Genomic DNA, 15858 nt, shown 5'->3' with positions numbered 1-15858 from the left:
TCTTGTGAAAAAGAAACTTGATGGAAATATCCCCAAATTTGATAATCTTCAAAATTTACATGACAATTCCAGTATCAATTTGCAAAACTGAAATAAAATTTTCTGAAGTCTCGATAAAAATAAATGAATTCTGATCATCTATGCTGGAGGAAAAATTAAATTATTTTCTATGTTTCCATAGAAAATAATAATGCAAATTTTTTTTTTATCAAAGATGAGGCATTCAGGAAACATAGAGCCTAAAATTTGGAAAAGCATTACAGAAGTATGGCAGGGAGTTGACTAATAAATTATTTTTCTGGATTTTGTGATGTTTGTAGTATTATTCATCAGCTTTCAGAAATCTGTATTTTCAATGATTTTTAACCTGATTATTTGCTTTAATTTCTAATTTTTATTTGTAATTTTATATCATTTTCTTAAAGCACCAAGTGTATGAGCTTTGAGCCCCAGCCCCACATATTGTGACCCCAGCCTTGCCCACCAGTCAGCTCTGACTCACAAGGGCTCTGCTTGAGATTCAACCCCATGATCTCTCTGGCTTCTGCCACACAATTAACTAGTGGGCTCACTTAGAATGTGCAGCAGGGCGCCTCTGAAGGGCACAGTATTTCACAGCTCCGATCATTTCTTACACCCCTTTTTGGGTCTCCCCCATGAACTTCAAGACCATCTCATTCCTCTCTCTGCCTAGTTCTGCCTTGACACCATTTCTACTCCACCGTAACTATCCAACGGTACCATGAGGAGTTTTGTGAGGTCTCTCAGAATTTCAGCTGGGTATAAGGTCAAAGCTCTCGTTATCTTATATTCATAATTATACATTTGACTTATATCCCCATGAAGAGTTTCACTCTGGAGCGAATGAGTGAGGTGGGCAAGTGGTAACGGCAGAGCTATACGTGAAGAGTTGAACTCTATTGTTTTTTCTCTCCTTTCACATAGCCTGCCTCCAGCCCAGAAAGCTCTCTCTTTGTGTGGCAGGAAATCACTATTTTCAATAACTTTTCTTTTCTAACTTATGATTTGTGGTATAAACTGTATTCTCACAGTCCTTTAGGCTGAGCTTTTCATAATCAAGACCAACATTTTAGAATTCCTTCAGAACATTTTCTTTTTTCATATATCTCATCTTGGATTTTTTCTCTTCATTAAATTTATTTGGGTGACTTTGGCTAATAAGATTATATAGATTTCAAGTGCACAATTCAACAATATATCATCCGTATATTGCATTGTGTGTTCACCACCCAAAGTCAAATCATCTTGCATTTTAAAACTAATGGAACTCTATAAGGGAACATATAGTCAATATATATTTTTTAAATCCTCCTTGGATTCTTTTGTAACCTCCTTTTCCTTGGGACAATAAAGCTCAATTCCATAGTCTTGTTTGAAATATACAAGAACCATAAGATAAAATGGAATCATTAAAAGGAAAAATATGCATTAGATAGTTATTTATTTGTTTGTTTGTTTGTTTGTTTATTTTTAGGCAAGGCAACCCTTGGTTGACCTCACAGATTGCAAGAAACTTGTCAGCTTACGCTCCGTTATTTTTTATTTTTTACGCCTACAGCACCTGATCTTCCTAGGTGGTCTCCCATCCAAATACTAACCAGGCCCAACCCTGCTTAGCTTCCAAGATCAGATGGGATTGGGCTTGTTCAGGGTGGCATGGCCGTAGACTCTGGATAGTAATTTAGTATATTATTTTGTTAAATGCTTGTTCACTATCTGGTGAAGAAATTAAATAATCAGTTGGGATATGGAGTCTAGGAGTGAAGAAGGCTGGAGGTGTGAATTTGGGAGTAATTAACATATGGGTTAATAACATATCCTATAAAGACTGGGATAGTGGAGGAACCCTTAGAGGAAAGCACACGTAGGGAAGAGGAAAGAGCCCAGGGTTAAGCCCTAATAAGCCTAGAGGAAGAAAGGGGTAGTCAGGGAATTAAAGGAATCCAGAGCTGGGGTTAAGGAAACCCAGGGAGAGGAGAATATCATGGTCTGTAGCAGTCAAATTTGCTGAATGTTGCACAGAGAGTAAAATGAGGACAGATATATGTCCGTTTAGCAAACTGCACATTATTAATGGTCTTGATAAGTGCTGTGGAGTGGGGGAGGGGTTAGAAAATAAACATGGGTTCCAAAGTAAATGGGGCATGAGAGAGGTGGACGATGTACAAAACACTTTAGAGATGTTTTGCTATGAAGAGAAACAGAATGTGAGTTCAGAAAGAATTTTTAAAAATTGGATTGATCTGATACACTCGAGAATGAATGTATGTGTGCATGCTATTGAGTCATGTAGCAACGAAGAATTAATGAAGTAGGGGAAAGAGAGGACACTTGTGTGAGCAGTGTCCTTGAAAAACTGAAGGAAGGTGGTTATTACTAGGAACAAGATTAAAAAGAGGGGTACAAGACAGAAAAGTTTTGCAGGTTAGGGACTTTTCTGCTTGCTTATATTTTTTTCAGTGAAATCCCTCTCTTGACCTCATTTCCCATTTTGTGATTTCCATTTCTGTGTTTTGTTTCAGCAAAGCTTCTAGAGAGGATCCACAGTAACGGCCTTTAATTCTATTGCATATGCACACAATAGTTCTTAAATGAATGAATGAAATAAAAGCTGTGGACATTGAGGAAAGAATGTGATAGAGTAAGGAATGTGGGAAGTCTGGTAGAGAGGAAAGGAGAAAAATAAATTTAGCAAAGAAACATCTGTCTGGCAGTGTTAAGTGCTCATTCGAGATTTCCAGTTTAGAAAACAAGTGTTTAGGGCAATAGATTAGACAGCTCAATTTTGAAGGAGGGCCACCAGATTCAGAACCTGGAGAATTAAGGGGTCCCGGTCTGAAAGCAGTGGGGATTCTTAAAGGAGAGGTTTTGGAGTTCTTGATGATGACTGGTTCTAGGGTATGACTATGGAAGGCAGAATAAAATATCACTAGTGATCCCAATTCAAACACTGTCTCTTACATGATGTCTCTTGATCCATTCCTGTGGGTGTGATCTCTTTAGACCAGCGGTCTCCAACCTTTTTGGCACCAGGGACGGGTTCTCCTATGAGAATCTAACACCTGATGATCTGAGGTGGAGCTGAGGTGGTGAAGCTAATGCTGGGGAGTGGCTGCAAATACAGATGAAGCTTCGCTTGCTCACCAGCTACTTTTTCTGTATCTGATGATTCATTTTGTCTTAGCTCTCAGTTGGACGAAACATTATCAGGGAAAGTAGGAGTGATGTTTAACAGGGACCTTTATATATCCACATTGCCTACCAAGAATTTCTCTATCGTTTTCATAAATTTATGTATGGCTCTCCATTGACTTATTGTTTTAATTTGTGTTCTTTAACATAGATGGATCTTGAGATTATCATGCTAAGTGAAATAAATCAGACAGAAAAAATTGAGCACCATATGATTGTACTCATATGTGGGATATAAAACTGAAAGCAGCAAACAAACAAGACAAACAACTCAGACATAGACAATGGTTTACTGGTTACCAGAGGGAAAGCTGGGGAAGGGAGGTAAATAAGGGTAAAGAGGGTCAAATATATGGTGATAGAAGGAGATTTAACCGGAGTGGTGAACACACAATGCAATATAGAGATGATGTTTTATAAAATTGTACACTCGAAACCCATATAATTTTGTTAATCATTGTCACCCCAATAATTTTAATTAAAAGAAGATCAAGAAAGAAATACTAACATGAAAAAATATATTTTCTAACAGTTGTTTTAGAGGTTGGAGCTAGGAATGGAATCCTGTGATTGTTCTCAATCAGTCATCCTGAAAATGAAACATTGTATAGTATTTACCTTGAACAAGTTTTTAATTTGAGTATTGAATAAAAGCAAATCTTGCATTATTAATGAACTTGAGAATAAATTCCAACCTTTTGCAGATGAAATCTTAGTGCTCTCCAATATACATGATGATTGTATTAAAATTATCTGTTTTATATTTTGGTCTGTAAGCTTCTGGAGTATAGACCATTCTCAATCTGTACTGTACTGGCTGCTTGCCTGAGTGACGTGATGAATTCTCTTGCCCTGATGCCTGCATCTATGTATCTCTTTAAATAAGACAATCTTGTTCATCTTATATTCTTAAGGGATTCCACCCTGCTACACACACTACCACAGGAATAAATTCTACTTTCCCATCCCATGTCACCTTACTACTTTCCACATTGATCCTCATTTTTATCTCTCTCCTATCACCAGAGAAGAAGAGGGGATGCCATGTAACAATGATGAGTTTGAGTAGTAATGAGAAAGGACAAAGCCTCTGACAGCTTTCAGGGAGCTAGCCTAGTTGCATAATTCTTTAGAGCATCAACCTCAGGTGAGGACTTTCCATGACTGTGATGCAACAAGACAAAAACAAAAACAAGACGACTTCATAACCAAGCCTGAACAAAGATAAAACCGAATTACCTGAACCATAAAGATGCCAAACGTCTCCCTCTCCTGGTTAGCATTAAGTGACCGCTGCTGCTCATTCAATGACAACTCTAGACCTTCTCTGTTAATTCTGCTTCCAAGATAAATCACTGATGCCCATACTTCAAATTACTCTTGCTTTGAGACAGCACCCTAACCAGTCAGACCTCTGCTCACTTGAATCCTCTCCTTAATCACCAAACATGAACTACAGTCCCTGTGGTGGTCTGTCTCCCTTGCTGCTGCAAGCTTAATAAGCCTAATTTTTATTGGCTCCAAGTCTATTCCTGGTGGCTTTCCCCTGGCGAGCACTAATAGCAGAGTGTACTTGGATCAGGAGGTTGTACCAGCAGCAGCAGGCCAACAGCAATCAGCAATTGGAGGGAACAATTAGGAATTTTCCAGGGAGGTCCACAGATGGGTACAGGCCACTTGAAGGGCATCGTAGCTGCAACAGCTGCCTGCACCATTAGAATCTTGGCAAATGTATTCACTCGATGTCTATCGGTAGCAGGCAGAACCCAGTCTTGATAAAGCTGGGAGGCTATGAAAGGTTGTATTGGATATCATTTTACCTGTTCTTTTTGAGGGGGTTGCTCCCCTCTTTCAGAGCACATGATCACACATTCCAGTCTTTCAAGTCCTAGTTGAATGTGGTCTTTAGAGCTGTACGTCATTAAAGTAGAGACCTGCTTGCTCGATTGTAATCAAGTGGTTTCTATTTATTGGGCTTATCTTCAGAGTCTTCTAGAGATATTTTTATTTTAACATCTAAGTGCAAGGGGTTAAGGACCAAAAAGCCTACCTTTTCAGGTAGGGACATTCCTGGTGATTCTTGAGTCATACAGACTGTTTACTGAATCTAAAGAGCAAGGATGGTCCCATTAAACTGCTATGAAACTACAGAGAAGTGAGTAACTTAAATTACCTTGATTTTATGAATTTCCTCCCAATTTGGCCTATTAATTAAGTTAGGGTAAAACACTCTCACACAGTCTAGTATGAAAAACATCAGGTTTGGAGTTAAGACACATAAGTCTTGGCACTGTTTTGTGACTGTGATCAAGTGACTGAACTTTACTTTCCATGATTGTAAAGAGGTGATTATATTACCACTAAAAATCACTATTAGAACAAATTAAATGACCCTGGTTATAGATGCTATTTTTTTGAGGGTTATCACAATGACCAACATTTACTGAATGTTGATTTTCTGCCAAACTTCGCTGTAAGTAGTTTACTTGGGTTTTCTCATACCGATTTATGAGTTGCATATTATCACTTCTTTTGTAGATGAATAAACTGAGGTTCATGGAGATTAAATAACTTGCTCAAAAATAACAGTGCAGAGGCAGAATGTAAATCCATATCTGTTTGTTATAGTTGCAATGCTATTACATTGCACTGCTATGACAAGCACCATGTAATATAAGCTATCTGTATGATAAATAATACCTTTTATAAAGTATCGTAAGGCTTACAAATACTTCTACATACATTTGTGTAACCCGATGCTCATAAAAATCCTAGTAGTAACTACAAAACTGTGGTTATGTCCCTATTTTAAAGAGAACTGAAGTTTAGAATAGTCTTCAAAGACAAAAATGTTTCACATTGTAAATTTGAAACATCTAGCTGTTTGTTGCTATGCAAGCAAAATATCTGGATAATTTAATTTTTCATGTGGTCTTTATGTGTGTATGTGTCCTATAGATATAACCATTAGCAATGTTTAATAATAACACAACATGTTGGAGAGAATTATGTATATCAGCATCCTGTGAAGGGAGTTGGAATAATGTTTACATTACTTTTGAGTTTCACAACAGAGATTTTTAATTAACATCCATGAAGACTTAATTTTAAATTTTATTTGTCAAAACTGTGGATGAGCCTTCCCTGTTTATCCTTTTAATGTGTCATAGCACCTTTCGATATCTAAATATTTTAGAATTCAATTAATTCCAGCAAGAGTAGCTGCCCAAAACCTTTAGAACCAATTGAAGGAAGAATGAAGGCACTGCAGTTAGTTTCTGTAGAGCTTGGCTTATATAAATTGTATATTTGTGACAAGTGTTTCCCTCTAAGAATTATACAATTTCTTATAACTACCATGCTGACGTGGGATTTTTCTAGGAACAGAAAGCAGTTTATTGAGATTTTTTTTCTGAGTAATTTTAGGCAGAGAGGTTTTTGGAAGGTATTTTCTTTCCCCTGTGGAGAATTCAATAACACTTGTTAGGAGAAAATATGATTCATGAATAAACCTGTAATTTGCGGAAGCAAGTAAGTCCCATTGGTTTTTAAAATATGAAATTTTAGTGTTACGGTGAAGTAAGGGTTATTAAATCAATTAGAATTGTTTTCCAACTTGAAGTAGACTCATTGGTACTGATAACGTTTTGAGTCGCAAATTAATGTATGTAACTGTATTTTAACAGGAAACCTCCAAGCGTGACCTGGATTTGTATTTTAGTGAAAAAGTCCTGTAATACAACATTTTATTGCCTTTCAGGATCACCTACTACTTTTGAAATTTTATCCCTTTTTATTTTCATATTGTTATGTGAAAATAACAACAATATGAAAATAAAATTATACCATTGCACATCCATTTTTAAAAATTATACCATTGCACATCCATTTTTAAAAATCTGAAGGATATAAAAAGTAAAATACAAAATACCATAACCTTAACATGTAGAGACAAACTGACATTTTTTGTTTAATATTCTAACTTTGTGATCAGAGTTATACATTTCACATTTCTCCTAGCTAAAGGTAAAAATTATCTTGGACTTTATATACAAAATCGAACTTCTAAAGAAGTATAGGCACGTTCTTGATTTTCATAAAATTCATTTCCATTTTCATAATTACTTCTTTTCACCATAAAATCCCCTCAGTGTCAACAGTGAGTCAAATATACATTTATGGAACACCTTTTTTATTCTAATTTTTGCCTAGTGCTATGCTAGGCAATGGATCTCAGTGGAGACAAGTCCCTCTTCCCTTGGAGAGAATTTATTTCTAGCAAGAAACCAGAAAGAAGTGTTTTTAAAACAGCGTGTTGGGGGGAAAGGTAGGGCGCTGATGATATGGTAATGTTGAAAGGAATACTTAACCTGCATTTAGGTGTTAGGAAAGTTGCAATTATCGAAAATTTATTTTGTTATGTGGAGAGTACCCACAAAAATATTAGATTTGCTTTTCAGGGTCACGTGGCTAGTCCATGCTGCTGAGGAAGGATTTTGTATCTCATGGTGGCAGGAAAGGCTTAATAGAAAGCCCCAAACAAGCCTGTTATCTGTTTTTCAGAAATAAATAAAAATATAGTTTTTTCAACTAGTCTATCATATATTTGCTTTCCGAGACTATAAACCTCTGTTAAGTACATTTAAATTGGAAAATTTTACTACTCATTTTACTGAGAGCAATTATGAAATTATTATTGCCAGTTTGTTTTTTGCTCTGTGAGGTAAACTTCTTTTTCTTGACCTAAACTTCATATTTTTAAGTGTCTGTCAAATGGTTGTCTGTAGTAGAGACCAACAAAGTTCCTTTAATCATCGAGTATGACTCTTGTGTGATAACGTTATGATGAATCTGGATTCCTTAGTCACACATTGTCTTGCGATTTCTTTCTTCCCATTTTCTGGGGAAAGAACTCCACTTGTATTTTTTCCCTGATGTTATGACTTTTGTCACCTCATCTTCCTTCTCCTGAGGAGGTGTATGTCTAGTGGTTTTCCAGGGGCCAAAAGAAAAATCTCATCGCAAAGAATTCTTCCAATGTTTGTCAGTTTTCAGTCAATCATGTTGATGTAAGAAGTAGAATTTCATTCATTGGTAATCTCCTTGGATACATCCTGTTCTCCAATCTGCCTCTAAGGCATGGACTATGGAATGAACTGGAATACAGTCTATGGGAAGAATTTGTCACAGCAGTTGAATATGCTAGGTTTCCATACTTTTCATAAGTGACTCTGTGAGCTGTTTGAGAAGCAAAGAGTTATAAATGGGTGAGAGCCATGAGTAGAAGGGAAGATTTTTAGCACTTCTGGCATCAAATCACTTTATTTAAGTTCTGTGGTATAACACTGCCATGCCTGTTACTTTTAATTGGCAGTAGTTCCAGCTAACTTGTCCCCCATCTGTCCATCTGGTGTTTCACTGGTTAAGGAGACAAGGGCATGAAGCAGGATACCTTTCTTCGAATTTAATTAGATGGATCTTTAAAAAAATCCTTGAGTAAAGGTGTATGTTTTCTTCCAGATTGATTCTTCTCAGATTATTCCAGATTCATTTTTTCTCGATCACGATTATCTCCTCATAGCTCCTCTCCCATTTGGAGTCCTTGTTACAATGCATTGATCTTCTCTACTTGAATTGTGGAAAATAACCATGGGAAATATGTCGACTGCCAAATTAACAGTAGCTATCCTTTTCATAGGAATTTTACTTTTTGGAATTCTAGGTTTCTTTCAACCATTAACTCTCAGAAGAAGAATGATCTAAAAGTTGTTATATTCACAAACTAAGATTGGAACACTGAAATACAGAGGACTGAGATAACTTAATATAATAGTATAATCAATTCTAGGTACTGAAAGATTTCAGGTACACTATGTCCTATGATCATTTGTTATTTTGTTAAGTTCAGAGAAACGAATGGAAAAAAAAAGACAGTCTCTGTCCTCAAGAAGCTTACATTCTCCAAATTAAAATTTTCCTTTTTCTAAAAAGTATAAGGATCACTGATGTAAATGGAAATATGAAAATAGCATGGTACTTGGCTCAATAATAGATCTAGAAAGCCTAGTTCAATCTGTACCTCTCATCAATAGGTCTGGCACACTGGCTATTTCTTGATCAGTTTGTTGATATAAATTATTAGCATACACTGGTCACGACATACAGTTATGCTGTTGGAGGATAAAGTATGAGCACACCTGTAGATCACAACTGAGTTTTTATAATTAGAAGTTCCACAATTAATTAGTGGGTTCTATTTTTCCATGTTGGTAGGTAAACTCAGAGACAGATCTAGTTAGTCCAGAGATATAAGTTCAGTTCATCACGTCACAGTTCGATATGAAGGAAAAACTCCAAATTTAAAACTGTAAGGTGATAAATTTCCTGATTCTTTCATTCTTATTTTAATGGGGGTACAACCTATCAATAAAGAAAAAGTTATGAACAGCTTGTCAATTAGGAAACATTCTCGGAAGTAAGATATAGAAGCTACAATAATAGGCCAATCGGCAATCCTGATGAAGCATCCACAACTGGCTTGAAAATAAAAATCTCACCTCGATGCAATTAAACATAACAGTTTTGAAAAACCTGAAGTATTAGGGTCCCATAGATCTTGATTCATGTCTTAGTATCATAATTTAATATCTGAACAAATTTAGGCTTATTCCTTAAATTTTCTGAGTTCTATTTTCCTTTTTCATAAAACTTGGAAAATATTAGTACCATTCTTAAATGGTTGGTATAAGGAGGATAATTTTAAAATGTATTCAAGAATTGTTAGTATGGAGTCTAGCATATAGTAACTTCCAATAAATGATAGCTAAGATGATGATAATGATGGTCATGCTTCTAATAGGTTTCAAATTTAATGAGGCAGACACTATTCTCCAGCAATACATAGGTTACATGTTTATATTTATAAAAGTGGTACTTTTGTTTTGCTTGCACTAATATCTCTAGCATGATTTCTCATCTGTGCTAAAGATAACTGATCACCCTCACCTGTAATTGTTCTGAAAACACAACTATTTTCCTTGACCAATTATCTCCCTCCAAAATATTTTAATTTCTTAAATTCCACATTTTCATCTATTTTAACTAGAATTTTGACCAGTCCATTATGTTTCCAATGTCAACTTAACTTCAAAAACTGTGTGAACAAAATGTCTCAGCAATGCCAAAGCATGGTTTCTATTTTTGTACTAGAGTTAGAGTAGATTTTTTTGACAGAGTAGAGGAGATATATATGTAAAATATATTTTAAAAGGCAATTAAAGCAAATGTATGTAGACAGGCATCTTCATCCATTCATGCTTTGTGTTTCTAAATTGTGTAGAAAATAACACAACTCTTTTGTGGAAATTATCACTGATGTTTATATGTTAAAATTTTTTTATTATATTTACTTTTCAATTAGAGTTGACATTCAATATTATTTTATATTAGTTTCAGGTGTACAGCGTAGTGATTAGACATTTATATAATTTATGAAGTGATACTCTCGATTAGTCTAGTACCTACCTGGCATTATACATAATTATTACAATATTATTGACTATGTTTCCTGCTGTACTTTATACTCCTGTTTATATGTTTTAGTATATGCTTTATGGTATTGACTCATGTACCAATGTCTTTTGTGAAAATGTGACGTATTTGTAGGCAGAAAACTTCATTCAGAGTGATGCTCTTTTTTCAAAATATGGCAGCAATTTCTCCTTTGATTCTTATATTCTAAATTCTATTTAAAGGACAGTGATTTTAAAGAACAGAAGTTTCAGGTTTTATATCTAGTTTGTACTTTCCGCTGCCTGTGTTCATGTGACAGGGTATTCAGAAGTAGACTGGCCATGACTTCAGTGCAGTGGCACACTAATAAATGACCCAGAGCACTGATTCTTGATATTTTTTTCCTTTGAATCCCATTTATTCAAGACTTTACAATTTCACTGCATTATCCTTACTATTTATAAAATGTTTACAATATCTGCTTTGAGAAATACTTGTGAATTAATGAAAGAATTCTCTTTCATTGTTTTATGAAAATTAACCCAGGCCCTCAGCATTCATTTTTCTCTACATCGTCTCTGAGACATAAATAATATCTTTAACAAATTTTAGAAAATTGAATGGAGACAAATCAGAAGTTATCCTATTGCTGGGCTTATAGATGGAGGAAGGTGAACCACAGCGATGGTAATAAACCTTGTAAACAGTATTTTTCAGATAGTGTGGTTAAAGAGTGCTAAGATAGTTGTTATAGTCCAATCCTTGGCATTTATCAGCTGGCGAAATGGTTTAATTTTCTTCTCTACTAGGCTGTACTTTTGGAGAGAGGTAGGTAAGACTGTATCTGTTTTGCTCACTAATGTATCTGGAGTTCCTAGGAAAGTGCTTTGTACATAATTAGTGTTCAACAAACACAGAAAATAAATGAGCCCCAGTTTCATCTTCTTTAATATTAGTTTGATGAACAATCTCTCTATCTATACTCAAAAACGTTTTATGAAAATCAAATTACTCAATGTAATGAAAACAATCTGAAGTCTTATAAAATGCGAAGGCATTATCTTTACTCCTTAGATGCATGTTTTGTTTATTTTTACAAAGAATATAATAAGCTTCCTTTTGTCATCAGAAGGAAAGACTGTTTGAATGATCTCAATTAATGTCTACTAATGGGACCCCTTATTTTAGTGGCCTTGGAGCACCACCATCAGCAGAAGCTTGCTTATGTTTAATTTCATTCAACCCATGTGGTTTCCTTTTCAGGATGATGGGGCCCAGTAAGTATAAAATTATAACATTGCTAATAATTTCCCTTGTTCTTCTTGGCAGGCACAATCAGGTTCTGATGTTCAGGTTTTACTGCCAGCAGCATTTTTCAATTAACATTTAATACTCCCCCACACTATACTTAAACTTTCACTGGCACTGAACCCAGTGTTTCTGTAAAAAAAAAAAATGCTCAGAAGCAAAGAAGGCTTTCTCTTTCATTAATCTCCTTATTCTGCAGTTTCTATACCTGGCATACTCTCACTCTAAGCCTAAAGGATGTTATTTTCTACCTTGTACTTGCTGTATTTACAGAAGTTACTACTCTGATTTAGGAAATTGACAAACATTGCTTTGCAAGTCCTGGAAAAATCCATTATGAAAGTGTTAGGAATAGATAGACATACAGACTCACTGTATCATCAATTCATTCTCCATGAAGAGCTCCATCTTTTTGACCAATTTTACTATGATTAGTGTGATTGTGATAATAGAAGCCAAGAGTCTTCACAGAGATGGCATTTAATTGATTGATTGACTGATTGATTGATTTTTAGGGACAGCATTTCAAATGCCTAAATTTCCAAAGCTAGTGTTCAGAGAATATCATTATTATGTTATTTCTTCTAATTCAAATAAACTGCTCTACTGGGTAAAAAGGAGTTTCCATACAAGCAGTCAGCATTTAGACTTAGATTCTGTTTTAGATGCTTTGACTATAACACCAACTTAAATGTGAAACATTTAAGTAACAAAATACTATCCCCCTCCCCCGCCCCAAAAACTATTGGTTTGTGTCTTTTCTCTCTATTGAGTTTATTAGGCAATATAAGAGGAACTTATCAACAGTGAGCCAGGTAAGTTGCACTTATGTGTCCTTAGAATTCTTTTCACATCATGGGTTCCAACAAGATGATTTCAGAATTATCCAGTGCATTGGGAATGAGTTGACTGCAGTAAAGAATGATAGGGACAAGCCCACAAAACCTTGCTTTGCCTCTGCAAAAATTGTGATTCCAAAAGGGTAAACTGTATTTCAGAATATTATAACAGATAATGTATTTGGCCTATCAGAAAGCAAAAGCACTAGGTGGATGTTGAGATCCCACCTGCTGATGGTGGGCCCAGTGGGAGGGAAGATAAATTCTCCGTGGGAGAGGAGCAGATAACAAGACTTCCTACTTCAATACAGCACTTTCAGGGTTTTTACCACACACTTCCGTAGATCTTATCTATTTTGGACCTAAAATCCATGGGAGATTAAATGTGGTTATTATTCCTTCAGTGCAAGTTAACTAATGAGATTTTGGGAGGTTACGTGACTATAACTCGTAAAAGGCAGAGATTCAAACGTGAGTCTTCTTGTTCCAAGTTTACCACTCCATTCACTCCATTACACCTACCATGAAGAGAGATGACTGGCTAATTTTAAGGAAATTTTTTAAATATCTTAAGCTTTAGTTATTTTGAGAGAGAATTTAATTTACTGCTTATTCTAGAAACAGCTTCCTGAAGTTCAGATAAGTAAAATCTGAGGACAGACTTCTTAAACCTCCTTGCCAACTTGGACTCATTTTTCTTATCCACAAAATGGATAGACTGGTCCAGATTCGTTAGAATCACCTAGGGAGGTACCTCCCTCTGCCCAGGAGCTACCTCCAGAGATTCTGATTCAATTAACCTTAGGAGGAGGTGGGTTTTCATATTCTTAAAAGGCTTTCCAGTTGATTCTAATGTGCAGCCAAGATTGAAAGGCACCGAAATGGAAAATCTTGGAGGCTTTCTCTTTCCATGCATCTAAGCATGTTGCAAGGACTTATGCAAGAGCTCTGACGTTCCCTAAGTTAATTGGAAGGAAACTCACATTTTATTATTCATTTTATTCTGTCTGGGTCTCTGGCTAGAATTTAGATCCAGTTGTCATGTAAGAGGTTCTGGGAAGTGTAGCATTCTTCAGTCGGATACTATATTATCCAGTTAAAACTCTCCTTAACTTGATTCTCCTTGCAAACTTATAACCCGGTAGCCATCTGGCTCATCTAAAGAATTCCCGTACATGCCAGAAAGTTTTCTCTGAGCACCACTGATGAAAGAATCCATCATTTAGAGACAGATGGGGACTGAATTAAAAATGTGAAATCAGGCAGGGAGGAGATTTGCAGTGAGTCTTGAGGAAGTCATTGAGCAAAACCATGGATGTGAAGCCAAAGGATGACAAACACCACAGGTCACCTTGGCCTGCTGAAGTTGAGCTGGACAGTTTGAGCTCTAAAACACTAGGAATAACATTTTTCAAAGAGACACGTGAGAGCTGCAGAAAACAAAATTTCAAAAAATGAGCATATTATGTAAGTCAGAAAAAAGAGAAAAATATCCAAGCAATGAGCTTTTCTGCTCAGAGGGGCATAAAGAAAGAGAGGTTGAGTAAAATGGAGCTCCCAGTCACTGTCTGGGCTCATGGGGTGGGTGCAGAGTGGCTGCTATGCAGGCATAGGTGTCTTTGAGAACAAATTTTATATTTGCTAAGAAGTTAATATAAATCTGCAAATGACAGTTTCAGTTTTTTTTCTGAAAGGTTCAAGTGATTGAAGATGAAAATACCATGAGAAAGTCTAGAAAACTGCACAAATTTAAGATAACTGCAAAGCATATCCAATAGAGGGAAATGTTTAGAAATTTCCCTCTATTTTCTAAGCATTTACTCTTTAATCAGTGACTAAGGGCAGTAATGAATACTGCAAATCATCCGATCAAATGAAGAGTAAGGGGTTGAAGATGGGAATCCAGGGTGAAATAGAGACTATCCTGTGTGATTACTATTTTAACCCAACATCAAAATCAGTTTCAGAAAAGTAGGAACTTCTTATCCACAGATAATAATAAATGACTACTCTTCTTGTCTGTGCTAAGCTTTATATCTATATTGCTATTTTCTCATGTTGAAAAACAATGCCGAGTTGTTTATTTTTACAAAATGCTTTGTCTTCGTCTATTAAACAACATGCTATCAAAATTGCCAAAGACGGTGATATGTTCTTATTTCATGACCACTGGAAGAACATAAATTTTGTTTAGCACATTCTGCACCAGAGTTTAGCAAATGATAGTTTATGGGCCAAATCTGGTCCACTGTGTCTTTTTACAACCTGTCAGCCAAGAATTGTTTTACATTTTTTTTATATATAATAGAAAATATTATTTTTCTGATAATTAAATGTATGGATTTCTCTTTAAAGTAAACTAAAAGAGTAGGAAAAATTATTTAAAAATACTAGTTAGAAATTGAATTATTTTGTCATTATCATTAATGAGAAATGTTTCAGGAGCTGAATTTTTATATGTCTGCCTTTTATATTTTCATAAGGTTGGCATTATGGTAGGATAATTACAAAAATATGTTTATAGAAGTCTCAGTGACTTTATAAACATAACTACCCTGAATAATGAGAATCAACTGTTCTCTTTTTATTTTTACACTTTAAATTTTTTTACTTTCTATATTAAAATTAGATGAGTAACAATCTGTTTCTTATTCAAAGTTCGTGTATATGTATCTATAGATATATGTGTCTATATATTTGCATTTATCACTTGCTGACATCAATCCACTGGTACAGATCAGTTTTCATGTCTCAAGTCATAAAAACTAATTATGCATGAAAAATGCAGTGAGTTGAGTGAATTGTCTGAATTAGAATTACATTTGAATATTCTGAGATAAATTTGAAATGTTGAACACGTTGAATTACACAATATTTTAAAGACATACAGTTCTGTTGCCCAACTTTGAAATGCTGAATTTCTTTGCTAACACAGAGAGATAGTTATAGTCAAGTCTTCAAGGATTATCAAGTGATGGTTTGTAAA

At 35.3% G+C, this 15858-nt stretch overlaps 1 protein-coding gene and 1 non-coding gene across 6 annotated transcripts in view; both read right to left on the bottom strand.

Moving 5' to 3' along the window:
* The window catches only part of OPRM1 (opioid receptor mu 1), a 147238-nt gene that overhangs the window by 121893 nt on the left and 9487 nt on the right, over positions 1-15858 (bottom strand). The window lies entirely within an intron of this gene.
* LOC120611465 (5S ribosomal RNA) lies at positions 1571-1689 on the bottom strand. The gene has a single exon (XR_005655214.1). It is a non-coding gene; the product is annotated as a 5S ribosomal RNA (ribosomal RNA).

Source organism: Pteropus medius, unplaced genomic scaffold, assembly GCF_902729225.1.
Source record: "Pteropus medius unplaced genomic scaffold, Ma_sr-lr_union100, whole genome shotgun sequence".
Classification (NCBI taxonomy): domain Eukaryota; kingdom Metazoa; phylum Chordata; class Mammalia; order Chiroptera; family Pteropodidae; genus Pteropus; species Pteropus medius.
This window is presented reverse-complemented; position numbering and strand designations above follow the sequence as displayed.